This window comes from Dermacentor silvarum, chromosome 6 (genome assembly GCF_013339745.2).
Source record: "Dermacentor silvarum isolate Dsil-2018 chromosome 6, BIME_Dsil_1.4, whole genome shotgun sequence".
NCBI lineage: Eukaryota > Metazoa > Arthropoda > Arachnida > Ixodida > Ixodidae > Dermacentor > Dermacentor silvarum.
Window position 1 is genome coordinate 74,541,845 of NC_051159.1, and position 24,490 is coordinate 74,566,334.

The 24,490-nt window shown below is 48.1% G+C and overlaps 1 protein-coding gene across 2 annotated transcripts in view; it reads left to right on the plus strand.

Annotated features, from left to right (window-relative positions):
* The first annotated feature begins 2,126 nt into the window (after positions 1 to 2,126).
* Positions 2,127 to 24,490, plus strand: part of LOC119455063 (uncharacterized) — a 67,816-nt gene continuing 45,452 nt past the window's right edge. The window contains exon 1 of one of the 2 annotated variants that reach the window (XM_037716567.2): positions 2,127 to 2,220. The gene's annotated coding sequence lies outside the window, so the exon portion shown is untranslated. The remainder of the gene's footprint in view (positions 2,221 to 24,490) is intronic. The other variant, XM_049668892.1, reaches the window with a different exon arrangement.

Genomic DNA, 24,490 nt, shown 5'->3' on the forward strand with positions numbered 1-24,490 from the left:
AGGCAATTTTGTACCGAATTTGCCTTTAATAAACCCAGAGAAAGAAAAGAAAGAAAGAAAGAACATTCTGCGCTACGCTGGGATCGGCCGAAAGTATATGTATTTCATTTCTTGTTTATTAGGGCTTTACCAGGTCCACCTCCTGTGGCTACGCTTCCTGAAAAAGTATTCATTGTTCGGAGCCTATTCCTTTCCGCAAATCCTACCAACATCTGTCCTCTAGTGTTCCTAGAATCGATGCCGTAGTTGCCAATTGCTTGTTCGCCAGCCTGCTTTTCCCCGACTTTTGCCTTTAAGTCGCCCATGACTACAGTATACTGAGTTTGCACCTTTATCATCAACATCTTCACAAAACTGTTCATTCTTCATCATCGTGACTGGGGGTTGGGGGGTAGGCTTGCACTAGCTTTATTCTATACCCCCTATTCAGATTTATTACGACGACTGCTAACCTCTCATTAATGCTGTAGAATTCGTCAGTGTTGCCCGCTACGTCCTTATGGATTAGAAACCCTACCCCGTATTGTCTTATCTGGAAGACCTCTGTAGCAGAGGGCGTGACCGTTAGTCAGCACTGCATAAGCCTCACCAGTTCTTCTAACCTCACTGAGGCCAATAATATCCCAGGCATTGCCTCATAATTCCTCAAACAGCCCTACTAAACTAGCCTTACTCGAGAGCGTTCGTGTGTTGAACTTTGCCAGGTTCAGTTTCCAGTGGCGGCCTGTCCGGATCCAGAGATTCTTAGCACCCTCTGCCACGTCGCAGGTCTGACCGCCGTCTTGGTCAGCTGCTCCGTAGCCGCTGGGGACTGACGGCCATGGGTTAATAGCAGGGGTCTTGAGGTACGTAGTGGCCAAATACTGCACCAGGAAGGCTAATTCCTGGTCTGGTGAGGGAGTGTCTACTGGTATATGCGAACAAAATTGTGATGCACGGTTTTACTGGCTACTTTTTCAGGCTGCTCGGGTATTCGGCGTTTTTCAAGCGACGCTTTCTATGTCTCACTGATTCGTCCGCGAGCGCTGAAAACGCACTGCAGGAAAGCCAACTTACACAATGAAACTATCTGCGCATCTGCGCACTCAATCATAGAATACTACAGTTTACATTCGCAATTGTTCCGATAAGAACAATGGGAATTGCAACGCCATGCTACCCAGGAGAACTGTATATATACCTGCATTGCATTACGCGCGTCAAGCAATGCACTCCCGGCCACCACCATGGGTAGGCCGCGGGTGCAGCGCACGGCAGACGAAGAGGCTGACGTACGCGAACGTAAACGCGTGCGCGATCGTGCCTGTAAGCCCGATCCCGTGTATTAGCAACGGCAGTGCCTCTGACCATCACCAGAGCGATCACAAGGCAATACTGTGCAAGTGCAGAGTCGTCCGTGAACGTGTGAATGTGCGCGTGTAATCAACGGCTACATGATGTAAAATAAAGGCTATGCAACTTAACGAAATGTGTCTTCATTCAACTTCAACGTTCAAAAAATACAATCCTAAACACGTAATCGAACCACAAATGCATCGCATCGGTTTGCTCAGCATTTCTTGATTTCGCTGGGTGGTCGTTCGCTTTGGACTTTGACTATGATTCAGTCTGCACGGGCGAAAGCTTCGCGTTCAACCATCTTTCTTTAGGAAAGGGGCTTTGATTTTCTGTGATCGCGTAGCCGTAAAGTTTTGTGGTTTACTGTACGTTGGTTGTGGTGGTGGTGGTGCTTGTCTAACATCGTCTAATGTCGGTCGTGCTTGTCTAACGTTGGCAACAGCGTCGCTGTGCATCCACTTTCACACGGTAGAATGGAATCCGATTCTTTTTTAGAAAATGAGGTGCAATAAAATGTGGCTGCTTTCAAATACCCTGTTTAACCAACTAAACATATTTAATTTTTTGTTAATTAGTGTTATCAGAAAGCTCGCGTTATTAGCGGCAATGTCCACCTCGCCTAGGAACTCGTCTACAAAAACACCACGTTTTTGTGCACTTATAGCTTTTTTATACAAATATGTATTGTCTAAAAAAAACACCCTGTATACCGATGATCACTTCGAACGTTGATGCCTGAGAATCACCTATGGCATTCACTTTTTTTTTTAATTTTTCACTGCTTCGACAAGGAACACCTTACCTGATCCCAGCAACAATAAAATCCGGGGCTTCATACAGGACCCAGACCGGAGCATCGCGGCATCGAGTAACCACAGTCGTGTAAGCAATTGAGGTGTACGTACGTTACAACACAGTCTTTCTCTTCAGTGTAAGTGTGTGTTTGTGTGTGTGTGTGTGTGTGTGTGTTGGGGGGGGGGGGGGTGGAGGGCTGTATACTTGTATAATAATGCATGTGCTAAAGCGCTTAGAGTGGTTTCCCGAGTGCGCTTATAATCAAGTGATGATAACAGCCCAACTGAACGTACAGCGACGATGGTTCCCTCCGCGGTGAGACACAATTCGCGATGCTCTGTTTGATTACCGAGATAAGATGCGTAGCGGGCGTTCTGCTTCTCCAAGGTGTCCTCTTCCGGTGGAAAACCTGCGATCACTTTGACTCCCTTCCTTGAGACGACGGACGGTTGAAGCCAGCGGACTGCATTTTTCGACAAGCACTCAACGACAGCGCGAGCTGTTGCGCTCACGCCTTTCCGTACCGCCTCGCTGTAGAGGCCAACATGCGCAAGCCAGAAAACAAGTAAAATGCTTGTTGATCTGCACCGTCTATAAAAACGACGCCAAGGATGATGATGATGATGATGATGATGATGATGATGATGATGATGATGATCGCAATCATGTGAAATGAGCCCTCTGAAAATCGCATTGCGACGCGTGCGACTGCACCCCATTTTTTTTTCGCTCCAGTCGCAGCATGTGAACTTGAATACATTACGAATGGGCACTACAATATAGACGCACCGAAAATAATTAGGCTACGCTACGCGCACGTAACATTCTCTCCTAGCAAAACCATTGTTACCAAGAACTAACTTATAAAGGTTCCTATTTTCCTAGAACTATAACCCACTGGCACAGCATTGCTGATAATAGAGCATCACATAATTACTTGTCATTTTTGAGCACTTATTCAATAATTTATTATTTTATTGCGATAGCAATTATATGGACACTCCAAGCTCATTTCTGGCGTCATCGTCGCTGTCGCCGTGAGGTTCCGTATAAAGTCGAACGGCGATAAAATCGCCGCCGCGTGCCGTATACTGTATGTGCGAGTGAAGGCGCGCGAGGGACGCGCGCTTTCACGGGGAGCGAACGCACGGCGGAGAGCAAACGCGACTTCTTGCGTCGTGCGAAAGGTCGTGGAGGGACAGAAGGGAGGCAGGGGAGGCGACGTTTAGCTGAGGCACCAAATGCGTATATTGCTACCGGGCGCAAGGGGAACTAGCGACTCAATCTCCCGCACGAAAGGAGGAAAGCGGGAAGGCAGCGCGGGAGGGAGGGGTGGCGGCTTCTGCTCTGCGAGCAACTGCATAACTGTACTTTGTGCGGAGGCGGGCGGTCACGCGCACCGTATCTTGAAAGCGATCTGCAACACGGCTCCTACCTTTGTATGCGTTGTGCGTTCACCGCTCAGTTTCCGTTGAAGCGATAGACCGCACGAACCTTCGCTAGCTGCTGCTGGTGTGCTTGCTCACGCCAGCGTTTTGACAGCAGTTGGGTGTGGTCATCGAGTGTGATCATTCATGTTTGCGTGTGCCCGCTGACATGCATCCTTGTTAATTCAGTTAGTAAGCGAATGTGTCCAAGTTTATGCAGCCGATAAAACTACTATCGTTACTCTGTATAGCTCGCTACTAATTTGCTATCGCAATTGATGCTTCGCCTTTGGGGCGAAACTGCGTCTTTTCTTTTGTGTGTGTCTGTGTGTTGGGGTCTGCTCGGTTGCTCGGTGCTTGGAACTCATGTGCTGAAGTTATTATTTTGTTATAGTCTTGTGCGTGATGACAGTGATGAAGTATTTTGTGCTATGTATAATTGTTGCTGAAACCTTTGCCTATTTGTATTTAATTTTTTGTCCCAATATGTTACTGTACAAATATATATATATATATACATACATATATATATATATATATATATATATAGCTACCTGCAATGGTCTTGTTTTCTAGACCATGGTAATAATAAATAAATATATAAATAAATGAAATGGTAAACTGGCTTGACCCGCATCTCAGCGTCGGCGCGCTCCGGCGTGCCATACATATCGGAGGCCATGTGCCAGCTTCGCTGCGGTGCCGCTAGATGCCGCTGCGTGTTCTTAAACACGCGACCATTTTGGCCTTAAAGGGGCCCTGAACAACCCCTCCGGCTTGGTGGAATAATAAAGTCCACGGGTAGCATACGCTGCTGTGAACATCCCAGCTAAGTTTTGCTGTTGTACGCGGTGCGTGGAGCTCGCAAGCGGAGTGCGCAGTAACCTTTCTCTCAAACGCTCTCGTTTCAACAGAAGCCATGCTCCTCACTCTTTTCTGTGCGCTTTATTTTGTGTAATAAAGCACATTCGAATACGCGGCTGCTATTGGTCGCTGCGCTCGGCTACGCCGCGGACGCCGCGAGGTGCCGCCACGAGTCCACTGGTTAAGCCCACTGCGGCTATCTGAGGACACCCGCGTTTGGCTTACGTTTAGCTCGTCGTAGGCACCAAGATCGGCAGTCGTGGAGTCTACGTTAACACACAAAGGGAAGTTTGAGCTGCGCTCCACGGTGACATTTCGAAGACGGAGCGTTGTGGCCCCGCCCCACTCACCCGTAGCCTTTGCAGTACAAGGCTCTGAGAAAGGAAGGGGAGCACAGCGGAGGCCGTGTTTGATTGCCAATAACTCCGCTTCCGCTGAACACATTGAAGTACTTTTTGCGGTAAAGTATTTCTGAAATAGCCTATTTTCACTTCAAGTGTATTTCTCCCCTTCGATAAAAAGTAGTTCAGCCTGATCTTTATGGACGAGGCGAGTACTTACACGGTATCAATTCAACAGCTTGTCGTGCCCACAGCCAAGCAATTTAAATATCTATACGTATACATAAACGACGGAAAGAATTACCCATGCACCCACCAAGATAAATTGAGAATAAAGAGGAAGCGGAATGCAGCAATGTTTAAACATAGAGCATTTTGGGGCTACAAAGAATTGGAGGACGCTTAAGCTTCGCCTTTAAAAGTAGAACGCGATAGCGTTATCGGGACCCGTTCGCATCGCACCGTTCACATACGGCAAGTAGGCTTCATTCACACTGAACGTGGACAAGCCAGCTTACAAAGACCAAGCTTACACCGATCCCCTTAAAGTCGGCTTCACTTTTAAACTGAAATGCATTGCTGGAAAGACGTTTTTCTAGGGGCAGTATAAGTAGTCTAATAGTAAAATGTGAAGGCCCTAGCACCCTTTTTTTTTCATTCTTTTATTAATTGTTTGCTATTGCCCCGACGCACGCAGGTCTGGTAGAAATGCTGGAAAAGGGGTTTGTGTTTGAGTTTCCTCGTAGCAGAATTAGGTTTTCTCGTACATTCAAAGTACAATCCGACGCCGATTGGTAAACAATCCGACGGCAAATTCGACGCCGAATGGTAAAGTCGTACTTTACCATTTCTCGGACGGATTTCACTGTGAGAAATTCAATTTTTGTTCACCGAAACCTTGCAGCACGTGGAGGGCCTGCGCGGTCGATGTAGTTGGATGATTTTCTCCGCCACCCTCGATCATACGCCGGTTGCCGACGCCGGATTTTCTGCGACACTGGGCCCTAAACGCTGTCGCGTTACTAAGTTACTAAGTAGGAGGTGGTGCGTGGAATACAGAAAAGAGTAATGCTGCCAGCGCTAACGTTTGAAAATGCGATTCTGTGCGTGAAATCGTATATCTTGCCGTGGTTGAAAATTAATTAAAGAGCAGTGAGCCCACTGTCCTTGGAAGACCCAGGTAACACCTCAAATGGGGCAGTGCGAGGTTCTATGGGTTTCGCCTCTTTGAAGTGAGAGACGCGCAGAGCAAAATTAGTTTTGAAGAAAGACTGAAGAGCACGGATGAAAATAAATCGACGGCTACAGTGTACAAGCATCTGTACCTCAAAAGCGTGGACACAGAATAGAAGAAGAGGTCAAGAAAGTTGTCAGTCGAGTACAGGGTAATTGTAAGTGTAAATAGGCAACCAGGAGTCATCAACAAAAAGGGAGAGAAATGGAGACAGCAAATTTGATGGTAACTAGATGCTTTGCAAGCAATGGAAACTAAGAAGGCTATGAACACTTACAGTGATGGCAAGAAAGAAATTAGAAGGTAAATCTGAACGATAACACAAAGGAACGATAACACCTTGCTATTTGAGGCTGGAACTGGTTGCCTAAGGACAACATACCGGTACAAACATTCGGAACAAGATGAGTCATGTCTTTACAGTAGCACATCCTAATTGAATGCGTAAGGTATTCACCCAGCAAAACTCGTAGGTAACGTACACCTTCTATAAGCGCTTCGATTTAAAATGGGTGGAAGCATCAACCCGTCAGCAGTCGAGATAAGCAAGAGCCGTTTAGAGTAATGACGTACTAGAAGTTACAGCTTCGGCAATATTGTGGATCACCATTAGGAAGAACTCGGAAGGAATATTTTCTTAACTTGTTTGACCAGTAACTAGCATATGTAATGCGGTCCTTTACAAAGGAACGAGGGCCAGAAACCGCATTTTTTAACTTTTGACTTGTTGCCCGGAAGACCTCGCTTTGTTCTCGCAACGATGCCCGGATGTTCTCGCTTGAGTTTGGCTTAAGGTCACTTGATGGTCGCAGACAACGGAAGCATGAAAAGGTAAAAGCATTTCATGCTTAAAATCCCTTTTCGAGCTGATGTTTTTTTTTTTTTTTTTGGGGGGGGGGGGGTGAGCACGGATAGAAAAATACCATTCAATGGCCCAGGTTTCATACACAGATTATATTTGTGCAAAAATTACTTAAGCACTAAATGTACAAGTTCGCGATGTGCTTCCTAACAATAGGCATTCAAATTACATCAGGTTCGATGACATTTTCCCGAACCACGCGAAACTACTGCCTTACGGCATCTTAAACGTCATGCTACAACACCACCTAAGCACCCTAGGAACAAACATTATCATTGCAACAGATGCATCACAGTGCGAAGAAAAGACTGGCATTGCGATATTTTGTCCTGCCACTGTTATTTCTCCCACTCGAGAAATAGTTGGTACGTCACTGCTCTGCACAGCAGTCTGCTGAGCCCGATGATGCCTGGTTGTAGCCGCGCACGTAGCTCTACGATTCTCTTCATCAGCAGCGGTTCGTACCTTGCGAGGAGACGCCATAACGTGTACCGAATAGGTATCCAGAATACGTAGCGCACATCTCACATCGAGATCGCGTTGACTGCGCGCCTCGTCTGAATCGCATCTCGTCGTCCCCGCCTGCGCACGCTGCGTTTGCAGGCACCCTGACTAGATGGTGCCACCATACTGACGGATGCTGGAATCAACGTTAATAGAACCAACTCAGTTTCACAGCTCCGGTACAGTATTCTAGGTCACTCTAGCTCATTGCTCTAGCTCTGGTGAAAACATGGGCTCTGTGGCGGTCGCGTGAACTAACGGCACTACGATCGAGTTGCGTTACCGGCAGCGCTTCCGGTTGCGCGCCTTCTTTGCTGCGGCTGCGTCCCGTCTGGTTATGGTACTGCGAATTTGTGGCGTCCTGCAGAAGTTCGTTCGGAGGTTTGAATGCTCGCGCTGGTCTGCAGAGAAGTGAAGCCAGGCTTGTGTCGAACATGCGATATGCTGACGTATTTAGCACCGGGTTGAACAAGCGGCCACAATTCGTCAGCTAGGTGCTACTTTTCATACATAAACGTTCTTTGGCGAGTACCACAGGTCCGTCAAGCGAGAAGTGTAAGGCCTTGTATCTGCACAAGAATGCGCAATTTATGAACTAAACATGTTTAATCATTATAATATAAATGTAGGTGAAAGGGATAAGGAACAATTTTAAAAATTCACCAGCCCTTCGCCTGTCGAGAAAATGGGGGTAAGCCAAGCTTGTGCGTGTATCTGACAGTCGTCAGAGGAACGTAAAATTCACGACATGTCACGGCAATAAAACCTAAACGTTTATTAAATGTATGCATCGAGGGAAGGAAACGTACAACGCAACGGAAGGAAAGTTGCACGAAAGGGAAACAAAAGTAGAAGGAAATGGAACGAAAAGTAACACGAAAGGGAACAAAAAGTGGTAGGAAAGGGAAAGGAGTGTGTAAAGTACACACTCGACAACCTTGGCTTACTGCTATTTTCTCCACAGGGGAAGGGCTGATGATTGTATTTCTTTCGCTCTCTCTCTCCGTCTCTCTTTCTTTCTCTCTCACACTCTCTTTCTCTCTTACTTTCTCTTTCTCTCTTTCGCTCCTGCTCTCTTTCTCTTTCTTTTTTGTCCCTGGTATGTGCCATTGAGCTTGGACCCTTTCTGCACATCGCCAGGATCGGCCCACTTTTCAGCGTGTCACCATCACCACCACCGCCAAAACTTGTAAGCTTAAAAATTGATCAAGGGGATCACCCATAGGGCTCCATAGAAACACAGAGCTCTGTAGAAAATGCATGGGGAAGCTTATAGGAGGGGTGAGGCAAATTAAATTAAATTAAATTATGGGGTTTTACGTGCCACAACCACGATCTGATTATGAGGCACGCCGTAGTGGGGGACTCCGGAAATTTGGACCACCTCGGGTTCTTTAACATGCACCTAAATCCAAATGAAATTTGGGGGTGGGCCAACTCCAAATTTTGACGGGGGTCAACTTAAATTTGGGGATGGGCCAGCACGCAATACGAATGTAACTTTCTCCAAGGAAATGCATAGCTTATATAGGGTGTCCCGACTATCATGCACAAAGATTTAAAAATATGCGAATGCCACGTAGCTCAACAGAACCAAGGTAATGTTGTTTGCCGTTGCTTGGAGATATTCAGATTTCTTTTGCATTCCGCCTAAGTACATATAATTAGTCTTAATTATGTAATAATCTCAAATATTAATGGATTAAAAGTATAAATCAGAAAATTGTACAGCAGCATGAAAACTCCCGATACAGCTTTCTGTTGCTCAACACGTGCTACATAAGTGTTTTTCCGAGCGTGAAAGGAGCCCGCGAATATATACACAAAGTGCCTCGAGCGGCCAGTCGCGCAGCAATTTTGCGTCTGTTTGCGGGATTCTTTAACGCTGGGAAAAACACTTTTATGTAGCACGTATTGAGCAACAGAAAGCTGTATCAGGGTTTTTTCATGTTGCTCTACAATCTTCTCATTGACACTTTTAATCTAATTATCATATTTGAGAAGATGATTAATTAATTGAGACTAATTGTGTATTTGGGCGGAAGACAATAAAAAATAATCTATCTCCAAGTGACGGCAAACAACATTAATTACCTAGGTTTCGTCCAGCACCGTGGCATTTACATATATTTAAATATTGGTACATTATAGTTGACACCCTGTATAGGAAGTAAGGAAACTCTCCATTTGCAGATGGCTGAATAACCAATAATTTTTTAAGTTTTTTCACGCTATCTGGAAGTTAGACGCTATCTGGTATCTGGTAGTTTATCCCCCTCCCGCATAATCGATTATTAACTGCCTCTAATGTGGCGAGCACATACAGACACCGTAAAAGTTTTGCAGCGCAAAAGCAATACAGACTCAAAAGAATACATGGGACGAGAGACGAGCGCAATTGATGTCGGAGTAGCTTCGCAGTATACGATAGTCATTGAACTCGAAGTGTTCAAGTCGCCCTTAGGATTCATACTGCGGTTGCGATGCTGTCACTCATAGTGAAAACACGAACTCTAATTACAAAGGTAGTATAGCTTTTCAGTGGAGCAATAAATCGACGCAGACGAGCGAACGCGTGTGCAATACCAAGGGGCCGCGCTGCTGCAGCAGCAGCCGAAGCGGCCAACCGGTAGCCGGAGTCGACCGCAGCGCCGTTAGTTCGCGCAACCACCGCATGGCCAGGCCCACATGCTTGCGCTGGCCAAACTGCGGAGCTGCGAAACTGAGTTGGTTCTATTAACGGTTGGCTGGAATCACGTTGATTGCGCGCCTCGTCTGAATCGCATCTCGCTGTCTGCGACTGCGCACGCGGCGTTTGCAGGCGCCTTAACTAGATGGCGCCACCATATATATACTGACGGAGGCTCGGGTCGTCTGCGCCTGCGCGCCTGCCTAGGATGCGTTTATATGGAATTTATCATCTGCCTGTTTGTAAGCGCTTGCGTGGCTCAGCGATAAAGTATCCGATTTCCGCGCAGCAGGCCTGGGTTCGGTCCCGGCAGAGACCGGGTATTTTTTTTCGCATTTCCGGCGATAATGGTTACCATCACCAGTGGCGGCGGCGGCGGCGGACACCATCGCGAACCGACACGGCTATTGGAATGAGCCCATAACAGCTTACGCTGTAAAAAAGAATCAGTTCTACAAAGCTATAATTCGCGTACCATTGTCATTTTCTTTTGGCTGTAGGCAGCGTTTGTATACGATACCAACCACACAATTATCGAATATACAGCGCTCAGCTGCGTCTTAAATGAGCCACTGCCAGGATGGTTAAAAGAGAACCCCATCCCCCATCACGGCGTCGACGACAGCCAAACAATGGCTTGGAAACGTAAGACACCGATAATTCTCTAATTACTACGTAATAAAGCTAGTGTTACAAAATAACGTTTTCTTTGCCCCCACTGCACCTCGAAGAGCCTTTTGCCTAAGGCAATTGTTAAATATGACGAATAGAGAAGGAGCGAAAAGTCGACGTACTCGTACAGTCGGGGGCATATTTTCAAGAATAAAGATGCAACATAACATGCACTGGACGGCCGTCTCCTCTATTCCACACAACATACGTGAACCTTATTAGGTGTTTTGAAGTGAAAGCGTCATTACGCAACCTCGAGCAGCCGTCGGCGACTCAACAGTTTTTCACCATCAGAGCTAGAGGTCAAACCACAAGAGAGCATTAAGGCGCGTTTATAGTCCATCGGGACGCGGGCGAGCGTCATCAGACGCCGGGCGAGTCGGAGTGCATTGGCCGCGCATCGGGTTACGTTGGCGGCGCCAGTACGTCGAACCATCGGTCGAACTATAACCTGTTGTTCTCGCCAACTTGACATAACGTGTGCGTGCGTTCACGCTACGTGGGACTATATTTAGGCCATTACGGAGCCCTGAAAGGACACATTGCTGCCGTTGCCCGAGTAGAGCTGGGCGAAATCACACCTCGGCCACAGCTCGACAATGGGCCTAGCCAGGGCAGTGAAGCTTTCGCTATCAACCAGGGTTAGCCAAAGCTAAACCACAGCAATCTTTTTCCCTCTGCACCACAGCGTCTACTTTTTTTCCTTTCATATTCTTAGTATGTATGACCTGGAGGCTGCAGTACAGAAGCGGACGAGGACGAAAAAAAAAAGGGTTTAATGAACCTAACTGCTCACTGCCAACTACATTTAAGTAGAAGCTTTCTTTGTCAGTCCCAGAAATCCATCACCCGAAAACTTCTTGAAACAGCACAAAAAGAGAGACACGAACAACAGAAGAAAACAGAAGAGGAATGCTAATAAAATAACCATATACGTTTCCTGCTTTTCTTATAGCCTATATTTTAGTCTGAATAACCGACTCGCCGAAGTATTCCCTGCTGCCTTTTAGTTATTCCGCTGCAGTCCCGTTTCTATTAAGCTATATTTTATTAAAAGTGCCGAATACTACTATTTTTTTTTACATTGGAATTGTTTACATTCATTCCCTTGTGGGATTGTTTTCGTAGATATTTCATCCCTAATAATCGATTTTGTGTCCGTCATGATATCCGCCGAGGTGGCTTTGTGGCCATGGTGTTGCGCTGCTAAGCGCGACGGCGCGGGGTCGAATAGCGGCTGCATTTCGATGGAGGTGACTATCCAGGGCACGAACCACGTGGTTATAAATAATACATATTCCCTCACTGAGGCGTGCTACGAAATTAGATCATTGTTCTCGCATGTCAAATTCCAAAATGTAATCGTAGTATTTTGTCCTTCGTGGTTAAAGTGTCATTTCATTGGTGCAAGCTGGCATAAATGGTGATTGATTGCCACCCCTGTATTAGAATACTTGTGCTTGCACTTTTATCTGCACCTGTCCCTGTAAAATAGCTTGTACTTGCTTTGTTGGCCCACGATCTCCTCTGGCTAATTGTTGGTAGCTTTTTGTCCGAAGTGTATTCCCTAACTGACTTGAACAAATAAAAGCGCTCATTCGTTCAGGTTAATCCGTAAATGCGTTCGACACCAAAACATTCTCCAAATTATTTGTGTTTGATAGAAACATGCTCTCACCTGACATGTAGGGCATTGGCAGCAAGGGGCACTGCGAAGGCGTACCTGACCCTGTTTATGCATTCAATAAAGAATATTGTCTTTTGATATTTTTGGGCGAAATAAACGTCCACGTAAGGCGCCAGTTGGTCCACCACACTCCACCCGGTCCATAGGTACAGCTTGGCCGAACTTACTGCACGCCATACAGCCGCCAGTGCGATCGGAAATAGCGGATCCATGTATACGGCGGCGTCTCGTGGGTAGGGGGTCTTGGTCGCCACTGCTTCGGCAAACGCCTGCCCGTCTATACCGTCGATGACTACGAGGTCCGCGTTCGTATGTATTAAGTGACCCTGCAAAATCAAGTGAGAAAGGGATCAGAAATAATCTCGCTATCAGACAAACGAAACAGCAAATTTATATTTTCAAACAATCTGCATAAAGCTTGTGTGGAAAACCTAAACCAATTGCTTTCTATATACGCGATAAGTGGCTGGCGAATCCAACGGCAAGGCGAACGGCAGACCTGTAATACGCATACATTATCTGCCCTGGCGGATGTCACTTGAAAGAAAAACCAAAGCAATCAATTTGATTATAAATTTCATTGGAATTAACTTTACGACAGACGTTTATAACCTAAACTTGAAGCCAATAATCGTAGAAGCCTGGTCCCGTGTTTCTATATTTAAAAGTAGCCATGTAGACTGATATAGCCGGCATCAAATTATTTGTTCAATTTACCTGATAACGCACGTGGCCACGCAAAATGCGTCTCTGTATCCAACCAACGTGTGAAAATTATGACGCCGAAACTTACAGCATCACGGCGGCACCCGCCTTTCGTTTTCACGTCTGTTCTAGCTTACCAGGCCTCTTCTCAAGCTAAGAGGGGTTTTTTTTTTTTCGTAACAAAGTAATTTACTAGAACTGATCAGAATGTTTTACTCTTTAGTTTCTCCTTGAAATATACTTGTAGACGATTCTATGCTGGGTTTGCCAATTCTCCAGCATCACCATAAATCACCGTTTGTCGGGTTCTTCAGAAATGTCGTAAGAGTAAGACTAGGCTGGCTAAGTTTTCTCGATTTTTTATTCCCCTTCTTCAGCACGGCGCATATTTTGGCATTGTTCGTTAAAAAAATGATCACAATGGATTAGAAAAAGGAAAACCTGAGTAACTGAACCAGGCAACACTCATTAGCTTTACTTGCTCAGAAACTACCGAATGGTACTACTACGACGCCGGGAAATGTGTCGTCAGAGTGACGTCATTGGTCGCTTAGTTACGACGGGAAGTATAAAGACTGGGCCCTTCATTCTTCTGCCAATAAGCAATGGGTAGATGGGAATTTCGAGAAGTCAGCCTCAGCTGCTTTAGGTTTCTCATCAGTAACCTTTAAAAAACAAATTACTGGCTGTGGAACGAGAGTTAGGAGGGCTTTCATTTCTACGCTTTATAGAGAGCGCTCAACCATTTTTGAAACATTACCTTGTAGATGGTGCCAGAAGCCAATGCGGTCTCTATGCTACCCAACCAGGCCGTTAGGACGTTGTTGTGGAGCTCTACATAGTCCTTGAGGAGGTCCCATGTGAGCTGAGTGTTGCCGAGCGTAGCCAACCTCCTGAAATAGGTGTTCCCGTCCGTAGAGAGCACCTTTGCGTAGATGCCCTTCCGCCAGACCAATGAGTCACCAAGTCCAACCGATAGGCAGCCTGGCAAGCCTGCGCCCACGTGCAGGCCATGAGCTGCTGCACGTTCCCGGCACCCGTTTTCAAACGATTCGTCGAATGTTTACACATGCTAAATGATTACATGTTTATCTTACTATGTATAGGCTCGAGGCTGGCTCCTCGTACGCTGCGTCGTCACAACCAAAATCAACCAAGTTTATGTCCACTCCAGGACGGAGGAATCTCCCCTCTATCTCTAATTGCTCCTGCCTTGCGTCACCTGGCCCTATCCTATGCCTCTAAATATCCCCTTTTTGTCACAGCACTTAGTCCTGTAATGCTCACCGCTTCATATATCCTGCGCTGAGTTTGATACCTCAAAATTAAAATTTAAGCACGCGTAACTTAACACATAGCGTATAGTAGCGTTTATGATACACTGGAACGCGTTTTCTCTGGTGGATATATGTGCAGCAAACCAATCACTAATTGCTAGGCTAATTACCTTCGAACGCAAATAACTTTTTATTGTTTTTCGCAAAAATGTACTTGAATTGCTAGATATAAAGATGAAGAAGTGGTTGTTATTTTGTTTGATGCGAAACTGTGTTTGGGCATTGCAGAATTAATCCCCTGCCACTTCCCTGCCCTCAGCCCACATTTCGTTTCTCTAACAGTCCGCCGGTTACCTGCTCCACGCATTACATAGCCTTTCTAGCTCCATTCCTCCCTCTTATTATCCACGCGAACACCGACCGACAATGTTCCCTGTCTAAGCCACACCGTTGTAGGCTTAAAGTTACGCCTACCATTTTTCGTTCCGCTGCTCGTTGTGTGGAACCCAGATTCTACTCAAGCATCTTCGACATATCCAGCAAGTGTTCGGCCATTGGGAGATTGCTGCTAGAATGCTATGATTCCACACTTTTCTATTTGATGATTACGGTAAATTGTCGGTCGTGTATTGCAAGGACGTGCGGTATGTGCTCCAAGCCCCTATTATTATTGCGATAGCAATTATATGGACACTTCAACCGGATTTCTGCCGACGGCGTCGCCGTGAGGTTCCGTATAGATAAAACCTTCGCCGCGCGCTGTATATATGCCCCAGAGGCAGCGTGCGGGGACGCGCGCTATCACGGAGAGCGAACGCACTCAATCTCCCACGCGCAAGCAAGGAAGCGGAAAGCCAGCGCCGGAGGGAGCAAGGGGGGGGGCACTTCTCTGCCAACAACCGCGCTCGTCGCTCGTCCGCACAGTCTCTTATCTCTCCCACGCGCAAGCAAGGAAGCGGGAAGCCAGCGCCGGAAGGAGTGGGGGGGGGGGGGGGGGGGGGGGCGCACTTCTACGCTGCCAACAACTGCGCTCGTCGTTCGTTCGACCGCACCGTCTCTTATCTCCACATGGCTCTGACCTTTAAGCGCATTCGCCGCTCAGTTTCCGTTGAAGCGATAGACCGCACGTACCTTCGCCCGCTGCCAGCGTTTTGACAGTCGTTGGCTGCAGTCATTCGGTGTGATCTATTCATGTTTGTTTGTGCGCGCTCACACCACGCTTGTTCATTCAGTTAGTAATAGTCGGGCCACATTTTCCAACGCACGCTACACATGCAATGCTGCCCAGATCGGCAGTGCAGCACTACAGGTGTGTCCCTTCGCACGCGCTGCCCACGGTAAGCGCTTCTCATCAACACCACCGTTTCACACGCGCCTTCTCGTGGTCATCGAGTCTCTCTTCATGTCGGTCTACTTACGCCGCAGCACACCTGCTTACTTAATCCAGCTCATGTTTACTACAATTCAAATTGCTACCAAAGCCGCTCACCTTACTTCGTATGACATTGCTGTGTTGCTATCGCATTCATCGCTTCGCCCTTAGGGCGAAACTGTGACATTTTCTGAAAATTATTGCGTCATCATCTATGTGCCCCTTAGGACTTACTGGGCTGCATAAATGTACACTTTTATACCTTCTGAAGCAGTTGACTAACAACCACGAATTCTTATTCTCCCGACAGGATATCTAATCTTGCCACAGATCCCTCATAATAATTTTCACGCCTGATCTGACACTGCCGATTAATGTGTTCAATAAACAAGCAGGAAGGGTCAACCAAGTGTCAATGCTAAAGACAAGGTCGACGTACGTGGTGGTTGAAATGAGCGTATGTATAAACTTTGATTATATGTCTATTTCATCTCTTTTTATCTTTTTTATTCACTTGTTTAGTATCCTAATCGTATAATATTGTTACGGATGAGGCGTGTTTATTTACAGGTGATGGATGAGAGTCTAGGAAAGAAGTCCAGCCGCGGTTTCTTTCTGCGCTCCGCACACCAAAGGATTCGTCGTCCTCCTCTTCTTCCTTTCGCCTCGACCAAGGCGTTACATTCCCCGTTTCGCAGACGAAGCCCACCACGGGAGTTAGGGCTGAGTGCTGGAGTAATATCGCTTGAGGCGCGTAACATGCGCAAGTTGAGTAGCGCTAGAGCGGCGTCCTGGTGACCTTACACGGGCGACCACATACGTTAAATCGCTAATGCGGTCGATGACTGTGAAGACACCGGTATACTGAGCCAGGAACTTTTGGCATAACCCTCGTCTGCGCTGAGGGGTCCACAGCCATACCAAGTCACCTTTTTCGAATGAAACTGAGTCATGGCGGCGGTCATACCGCTCCTTGGAGCGATCTTGTGATGCCAGAGTACGCAGTCGAGCAATTTGTCGGGCTTCTTCAGCACGGCACAAAGTTTCGGCAACTGAGTCCGCTGTATGGAGTGTAAAGGGGAAAATGGTATCCAGACAGCTGCGTGGTGTCCGAGCGTAGAGCAGGTAGAAAGGTGGGAAGTCCGTAGTTTCGTGCTTCGCTGTATTGTAGGCGTAGGTAATAAAAGGTAAGATGTCATCCCAGTTCCTGTGATTGGATGATACATACATAGCCAGCATGTTGGTCAGGGTGCGGTTGGTACGTTCGACAAGGCCATTCGTCTGGGGATGATATGGTGTTGAGTGGCGGAACTGCGAAGTGCAGAGTCTAAGCAATTCTTCCACCGCGTCAGCGACGAATTGGCGACCACGGTCGCTGATGATAACGCGAGGCGGACCGTGACGAAGGATTACGTAGTGTAATAAGAAGGCAGCGACGCAGGTAGCGGTGGAGGAAGATATCGCAGCTGTTTCCGCGTATCTAGTTAGGTGATCGACACAGACGATGACCCAGCGGTTGTTGTTCGAAGATCGTGGAAACGGTCCTAACAGATCGATACCAACTTGCTCGAAAGGTGTAGTAGGCGGCGCTACAGGATGAAGAAGGCCTTGCGGAGCACTTGTCGGTCGCTTGTGACGCTGGCACTTGTCACAGCTCGAGACGTATTGCTTAGTGGAATGTCGCATCTTAGGCCAGTAAAACCGCTCCTGTATTCGATGTAAGGTGCGAATGAATCCAAGGTGGCCTGACGTCGGATCATCATGCATGACACGGAGAATGTCACATTGCAGGCTTTGGGGAACAACCAGTAAATACCGCGCGCCACTTGCTGAATAATTTGTCTTGTATAACAGTCCATCGCGAAGGCAAAAGCGACCACTGGCCTTGGGACTGCAGGCATCGGCGAAAAGGGGGTCCAAACATAAGTCGTTGCGCTGTTCCCGCTGGAATACGGTGGCGTCAGGAAACGCGTGAGAGACAGCAGCAAAGCAGGTGTCGAGGTTGTCCGCGTTATCCTCTGTTGTCGACAGTGGAAGGCGAGAAAGGCAGTCAGCGTCGGCATGACGTCTTCCAGTTTTGTACGACACATTGAAATCAAATTCTTGGAGCCGCAAAGCCCAGCGTGCTAGACGACCGGAGGGGTCACGGAGGGTAACAAGCCAACACAAGGAATGGTGGTCGGTTACAATTTTGAATGGACGCCCGTAGAGGTAGCAACGAAACTTTTGAACAGCAAAGACAGCCGCTAAGCATTCTTGCTCTGTCACAGTATAGTTTCGTTCAGCCTTGCTGAGAGAACGGCTCGTATAGGCAACCACATACTCTTCATTATTATGGCGCTGAACAAGCACTCCACCGATGCCAATTCCGCTGGCGTCACTGTGCACTTCAGTAGGAGCAGACGGATCGAAGTGACGAAGAATGGGTTCTGAAGTCAGAAGGAACTTGAGTTGAGAGAATGCCGCGTCGCATTCAGGTGTCCACTCGTATGGGCTGTCTTTTCGCAATAGGCTTGTCAAAGGATAGACAATGTCCGCGAATCTGGGCACGAACCGTCGAAAGTAGGAGCATAAACCCAGGAAGCTGCGGAGTTCTTTTAGTGACTGAGGTGGTTTAAACGCACTGACTGCTTCTATCTTCCGGGGGTCTGGCCGGACACCATCTTTGTCAACCAGGTGACCAAGGACTAATGCTCGTCGTTCGCCAAACCGGCACTTCTTGGAATTCAAAACCAAGCCGGCCTTTTCGACGCAGTCTAAAACGAGGTTTAAACGAGTGCTATGCTCTTCGAAAGTACGTCCGAAAATGGCAACGTCATCTAGATAGCACAAACATACCTCCCATTTTAAACCACGAAGAATGGAGTCCATAAATCTTTCAAAAGTAGCGGGGGCATTGCAAAGCCCAAACGGCATAACATTAAATTGATAAAGTCCATCAGGCGTCACGAATGCAGTCTTCTCCTTGTCAGCAGGGTGCATAGGGATCTGCCAATACCCTGATCGTAGATCTAGTGAAGAAAAGTAGGAAGCCGAATGCAGACAATCTATGACATCGTCTATCCGAGGTAGTGGATATACATCTTTTTTTGTGAGCGCGTTCAATCGTCTATAATCAACGCAAAACCGCCAAGAGCCGTCTTTCTTCTTCACCAAAATGACAGGTGCTGCCCAAGGGCTGCACGATTCCTCAATAACGCCCTTCTGCAACATATCCTGAACTTGTTCAGCAATAACTTTCCGCTCCGAAGACGACACTCGGTAAGGTTTTTGTCGGACCGGATGAGCAGAACTTGTATCGATTCTGTGCTGAGCTCGAGAACAGGGGTAAAGATGGTCGCTTCTCCTTTTCGCAGAAGTCAAACACAGAAGCATGTCTTTCCAATAGCTCAACCAATCTTTGTCGCTCGTGTGACCGTAGGTTCTTACTAACCATCTTCAGAATCTGCGACTCGTAGGAGCAACTGCATTCGTCTACGGCCAAGCGTTTTTGATCGTCGTCGTCAACGGCAGCGATAGAATTTCCGTTGGCACCATCAAAGATGGCGAGCTTCATTCCTCGAGGAAGTATAACAGGCACTGGCGAACAGTTAAGTGCCCACAAAGACGTGACTCGGTTGCTAATCGACACAATACAGCGAGGCACTAAGATGTCTTTCTTAGCACACTGACCGGTGAGAGGTTGAACGATGGCATCAAAGGGAGATACGGCAGAGACGGAAGCGACCACGGCAACTGACCGCATGCACCATGGTGGCACTGTCAGTTCATCGGAAACAACCAGTGTGTCTTCCGCGGGTGGCAGCTCGTCACAGAGGGCAGGAACAACTTCACTGCTGACTGAAAGTTCGCCGGTGCCACAGTCGACGAAAGCGCCACACTCTTGCAGAAAGTCAATACCGAGAATAACGTCGTGTGTACACCGCTGCAGAACCAGGAATTCTGTTGGGAACACCTTTCCGGCCAACAAGACGTGAACGACGCAAACTCCCAGAGGATGAAGTATTTCTCCGCCGACACCACGAAATCTTGTAGATTCGTGCCAAGAAAACATAACTTTTTGGCCAATGCGATCTTTAAAGGAACGACTCATAACAGAAATGGTTACACCAGTGTCCACTAAAGCCGTTGCACATACTCCATCTATTAACACCTTTATCTTGTTCCTAAACATCGTAACATGCGGAGGCATCTGAGGTAAGTCATTTTGTGCGACCTCACCTCCATCGGTCGCGCCGGCTAGTTTCCCGGCGGTGGCGGTGGTGATAGCCGCCGTCGCGGTGAAGGCGAGCGGCGTAGTCGGGCGGACGGAGGTGTCAAACTACGGTCAGAAGCGGGTGAACTATTGCGCCGATTCTCTTGCCGTGAGGTTCTCCTGGAATAGGCGGACCAGGGATCGTTGTTGTGCCCATTGCCGGCGCGAAGAAACGTTGATGGCGGATCGTATCGGGATGTTTCCCTGCGCCGACGACAGAACCGAGCTATGTGTCCGGTAGCACCACAACAATAACACACAGGAGGTTGGCGATATGCGTTGTACTCCTGAAAAGCATTGTCGCGACGCTATCGGACAAATGCATCTTCACACGGCTCCTGGTGTGTAGCGGCCGGCTGACGAGGATAGCTGAAGCGGCGTTCGTACCGCGACTCTGGGTAGTGATTGGGCTGCGGCCTCGGTGGCGTGCGAGAACTGTAGTTGTAGTCCTCTACGCCCGTTGCAGCGATGGAAACATGATGAGCGCAGCATCATGTTTCCTGGGATTGGCGCAGCATCATAAGGTGTCGAGTTCGCGTGTCGGGTGAGCTCTTCCCGTACTATCTCACGTATTGTAGACGCGAGATCAAGGGACGTGTAGTCGTCAACACTCGCAACAGTAGTCACATTCGGTAACCGACCGAATTTAGGCGTGATACGTCGCATCTTCAGGGTCTCGAATGTACGACAATGCCGTATGACGTCAGCTACTGTAGCAAGGTTATCTTTGCCGATGAGAAAGTGGTATACATCCTCGGCAATCCCTTTTAAGAGGTGGCCGACCTTGTCCTCCTCTGACATGCGAGGGTTGGCGTTCTTGCAGAGCTTCAATATAGCCTCAATATACGTCGTGCACGTCTCGCCTGGCACTTGGGCTCTTTGCAGCAGCGTTTGTTCAGCCTGCTTCTTCTTCGCGACTGAGTCCCCAAAACACTCCGTTATTTCCGACACGAACCGATCCCAAGTCGTGAGGGTGTCCTCATGGTTGTCAAACCACACCAGTGCCGTGTCCGTTAAGAAAAACACGACGTAGGACAGCTGAGTTGCCGCATCCCAATGGTAATAGTTGCTCACCCGTTTGTAGTGAGTGAGCCACTCATCCACGTCCTCGCCAGACTTGCCTCCAAATGTACGAGGCTCTATCAGGTGCTGACGCTGCCAGGGACCAGCCGCGGCTGAAGCAGGTGCCGAAGGGGCCGCTGTAACCAGGGCAGGGGCTGCAGCTGTAGGAACTGGTACAGTCCGGGTTCCGTCTTCACCGCGAGACATCTCGACCACCAGCGGCAACGGCGGCAGTCCAGCAAGGCGGCGACTTCGGCGCAGATCAGGTGGTTGCAGAACCGTGTTGCGTGGTTGAGTACCCAGCACCTCCACCACAAAACTGTTACGGATGAGGCGTGTTTATTTACAGGTGATGGATGAGAGTCTAGGAAAGCAGTCCAGCCGCGGTTTCTTTCTGCGCTCCGCACACCAAAGGATTCGTCGTCCTCCTCTTCTTCCTTTCGCCTCATCCAAGGCGTTACAATATTGCATGCGCAATTGTAGTCTCGGCAGCCACGCGTTCCTGTTCGGTGACTCTTCCGGTTCTGGGCCCCCTAACGAGTCTAAGAAAGAACATAAAGGAACACGTAGTGCTCGCTCGACGAACTCTCAAAAGCCTGCATCAAGAATTACTTTGCAAGCACCCACGTTCAATTCATACTATCGATTTCATGCACTAAGCCTGCACATACAATTTTCAAGCTGGAAAGCATGACCCACTCGAAAGCAAGACCCACCCCAAATTTTGAGTTAGCCCACCCCGAAATTTAGGTTCAACCACCCCCAAATTTAATTGGCCCACATCAATTTTCAAGTTGGCCCACCCCCAAATTACAGCGAAGCTGTTAAGGGCTCACTCTTCGATGGACGCGTCCGGATGTAGAAAAAAACTCTCATTGGCCGTATGCTGTATGTGCGAGTGAAAGCACGTGAGGGCGAGGGACGCGCGCTTTCACAGGGAGCGAACGCACAGCGGAGAGCAAACACGAATTTCCAGTGGAAGAGGAGCTGGGGACGAGGAGGGCATCGAGGCACCCGAAACTGTGCATGTGCGTGCGCGCTCTCCCACTGCGGTACATGCGCGCAGCCCTGCCGGCCTCTGCCGCCTGTGCCGCTGACTCTCTCTGGGCTCTCTCCCGCCTCTCTCCTAACAGTGTGGACAACGGCGTTTAGCCGTTCCGTCACGTAGACATCGATGGAAACAACCAAAGAATGCGTCCTGCCGATTCGGGACGCAACAGACTCCTCCGCCGCCGGAAGATCCGACCTGAGGGTGACCAGCTGTCAGGTTGCCCGAAGCTTCGATGTTCAGATGCGATCTCAGGGATCATCCATATGTGAATGTTGATGACATACTGCAGCTTAGAATCCCAGCATTCGCTTCCTTGTGGCCTTCTTCCTGGGAACACGCAAGCACACACGAAACCACAGGGCACAGTGAAGCGCCGTGCTCGCCCCGAAAGCCATCGGGTCTAGTGAACCAATATACGCGCCTGCCCTATCCAATAAATTAAAGCACCAATGTAGTCATCCAAACACTTTTCCAAACATTCACAGAAGCCCAAAATTTATAGATAATAACAAAGCTTTTAATCTTTCACAGCTTGTAGAGCTGAGTTTTCTTATACCCCTGTCAAGCGGGCAAGTTAAGTGCACTTACGGGGAGTGCACTTTGGGACCTTGAGTGACACTTTAGGCTACGCGGTTCTAAACGATAAAACTGAGTGCACTCGCAGTAAAAAAATGGCGACAGACTACGAGCGCGTTTTGTGAAAACGTAGATTAAAAGGAAAAGTACTTCTAAAAAGTGATTGTCTTACGTTGTATCATTAATTAAAACAAACGTAATCAAGGTTTTTTCAACAAAAAACGAAAATATTTAAGAGTGTGGCAAGTCAATGCTGGCCAAGAAAAATGCCTAGCCAATCCAGAACGACATAGCGGCGTGCGACGAGGTGGCATTTGATCCTGCTCGAACAGAATATGAACACGTTTTAGGCTATTATTTGTGCGCAAGAGCTGTTCAACCACTAAAATGAACTTCTGTGTCCTTTTTTATGCATTACATTTTATACCATTGAAACCGCTGGCGACGAGGCTACGCACTCGGCCAGCAAAGTGCGTTCCGTGAACGCAGTTCGACCTGAGTACACTCTGCTGCGAGTGACACTCCACTTGCGACGTTTAGATTGGGCAAAGTGCACTTAAACCGAGTGACACTCTCCGTAAGTGCACTTAACTTGCCCACTTGACAGGGGTATTATGTACCATCACTCTGATGGCCTGTTCAAGCCGTCCGCGTTGCCGTTATGTTTGCCCTTTCGATATACTACATTGAAGGTGTATTGCTGAAGCGCGACGCTCCACCTCAATATTCGACCGTTCTTGGGGACATGTTCTGCAGCCATTTGAGTGGACAATGGCCCGTCTGAAAGGTGAACTTAGAGCTAGCGAGGTAGCATGCCAGTTTTTGTGCTGCCCACACTAGGCACGCGCACTCCTTCTCGGAGGTACTATAAGCATCTTCTCGTACACTTAGTTTGCGGCTAATGTACACGATGGGGTGTTCCGCCCCGGCCTCGTCATGTTGGCAGAGTACTTCTCCCATGCCGCGATCGCTTGCATCGCATTGCACAATGAATGGCCTGTTAGAATCAGGCGTCTGTAATATAGGACAGCTGACGAGTGCCGACTTCAAATTTTGGAACAATTCATGCTTCTTCTCGTCCCACGTCAGCGTGGTGGGCTCGATTTTCGGAGTGCGTCAGTGGGCGGGCAAGCTAACTCGGAGTTGTTTTTATTTATGTAGCGATGGTAGTAGCCCGTGAGCCCCAACAATGGTCATACGTCGATTTTTGTCTTGGGTCACGGGTATAATGCAACAGCCTCCACCTTGACTTCGGACGGCATGCCGCGTCCTTGCCCTACCACATGTCCGAAGTAGCTTACTTGAGCTCCTCTCAGTTCACACTTCTCGGTTTTCACCGTCAACCCCGCGCTCCTTAGACACTCAAGCACTTTCCTTAGGTGCTCCAGATGCCTTTCCCAGGAGTCCGAAAAAACGGCAATGTCGTCGAGGTACGGCAGCGCGAAGCCGTTTAAGCCATGCAGTACCCTGTCCATGAGCTTATAAAAACAAAACGGGCCCTTTTTCAGTCCGAAGCTGAGCATTAGCGAGCGGAACGATGCAAAAGGACTTACGAAGGCGGCATAGCGGCTTGCGCGCGTTGTCAATGGTACTTGCCAGTACCCGCGAAAGAGATCAAGAGTAGAAATGTATCGCGCTCTGCTGACGGTTTCTATCCTTTGTTCAATGTTGGGAGTTGGGTAGTGCTCATCCTTTGTTACGGAGTTCAGCCGCCGATAGTCTATACACGGTCGCGGCTCCTTTCTGGGAACTTCAACCATTATCAAGGCAGACGTGCAA